Source organism: Ursus americanus, chromosome 14 (genome assembly GCF_024610735.1).
Source record: "Ursus americanus isolate L20-20 chromosome 14, mUrsAme1.1.p, whole genome shotgun sequence".
NCBI classification, from domain to species: domain Eukaryota; kingdom Metazoa; phylum Chordata; class Mammalia; order Carnivora; family Ursidae; genus Ursus; species Ursus americanus.
The window spans coordinates 66,284,251-66,286,290 of record NC_142140.1 but is presented as its reverse complement, the minus strand read 5'-3'; positions in this window follow the sequence as shown (position 1 = coordinate 66,286,290).

Sequence of the window (2,040 nt, the reverse complement as noted above, 5' to 3'; positions counted from 1 at the left end):
CCCTCTCTTGCTGGCTGTCTATCTCTGTCAAATAAATAAATAGAATTTGTCTTTAAAAAAAAAAAAGAAGAAAAAAGAAAAAGAGTGGAAATCCAAATAATGATGGAAGTTTAAGTAACAGTAAGTTTTCCCTTTTTTTTTTTTTTTAAGTCGGCTGCACACCCAGTGAGGAGCCCAATGTGGGGTTTGAACTCCCAACCCTGAAATCAAGACCTGAACTGAGATGAAGCGTCGGACGCTCAACCAACTGAGCCACCCAGATGTCCCAACAGTAAGGTTTCTTAATTTTGACAAATTCACCATAATGCAAGAAACTGGGTGAGAGGCATAGAGCAACTCTCTGTATTTTTACAACTGCTATGCAACCTAAAATTGTTCCAAAATTAAAGTGTAAAGGAAAGGTTAGAGGGGGAAACGGTTACAATTATATCCATAGACAAGGCGGAGATTTAGGGCAAGAACTTCTACAGGCTGTGGCTTAGGTGGTCATGAAGTTGGGAGGTGTGACTGTGCTTTACGGAACTCTGATCAATGACATAAAGGTAGCGACTAAGGACGGAGGTGCGTGTCTCTACACACCTGCTGGGGCTTAGGAGCATAAAAGCACCATTTGGGCTTCCCCCATTAAAGAATGAAAACTTAGGAACATCAGACCAAAATCAGTTTCGGTTTAGGAGCCCAACACCCAACTCGGTCTAATTAGTGTTTTCTTCTTTCCTTTTCTTCCTCTGCCAATTGTCATCAAGGCCAATCCCAAATCACTTACGGAAAGTGTAGGATTTCTGGCACGCTCCTATCAAAACTGACATCTTACGGACCCCCAGGTGGAGGACTGAGGCACTCTTTTGCCCCTCCTGATGCCGAATGAACCCCTGCCACAACTCCCTGGCTCAGATCGCTAACCTGTTCGCTCCCACGCACACACCTGCTAGCAGAAGCCTGCTTTAACACGATATGCTTTATCCTCTCCTGCTAGCCACACGACCCCACTCATTACAGCCAACTCGTTTTTCACGGTAATCTTGAATCACTAAGAATGTAGTTGCTTGATTTCTGCCTGAAACCCACGTTCTGACTCAGCACATACATTCAATTGTCAGGAAAAATTGTGAGAGAACTTTGAAATAAGCAAACGAGTTTTGTGAGTGTCCTTCCAATCTAACACTAAGTACACCCTTGCACTTCCTTGTCCCTACAAGGATCTGTGCCACGCATGGTCACTCAGCTATTTTTACCACTCTGTTAAGTACAGCAAGTGACCCTTGACCATAGAACACAAATGAATTTTGTCTGCTAAAGATGTACTTGAGGGGCGCCTGGGTGGCTCAGTTGGTTAAACGTCCATCTCTTGATTTTGGCTCAGGTCATGACTCAGGGTGGTGAGATCGAGCCCTTGCCTGGGGCTCTGTGCTCAGCAGGGAGTCTGCTTGAGTTTCCCACCCCCCTCTATCCCTCTGCCCCTCCCCCCACTCAAGGGTGTGCGTGCTCTCTCGCTCTCTCTCTCTCTCTCTCTCACTCTCTCAAAAAAAAAAAGTTTCAGGGTCCATCAGATCTTAATATGGTTTTTTACTATTTTAGAAAACTCTCAAAAATTTCGTGTTATGTCCCTTTTGGATTTAGGCCTTTCCCCAAACTGTTTTTTGTGTTTTGTGTTTTGTTTTGTTTTGTTTTGTTTTTTTAAGGAAAGATAAATGGTTCTTCTCTAGAGGTTCCATCAGTGCCTAGAGGGCAATTGCTCACCCTGGGATGTGATTATCCCACCAGGCTCCCAGGTCTCTGCTCATCAGTAGGGCTCATGCTGTCCCGAAATTCCAGGTTGCAACCCAGCGTTGTACCAGTAATAACAGGATGGAGAGCATGAATGTTTTCCCATCTGGTGTTCCACTGACTCTCTGGGCAACATCCAGACTCTGAAGTGGCTGTCGTACACCCTAGAGACATGGCCATCATCTCCGGCTATTTCACTTGAAAAATAAGATCACAAACTGCGTAGCATGGATTCAACTGCTGCCTCGCCGTTTACTAGCCAAGGACACTCCC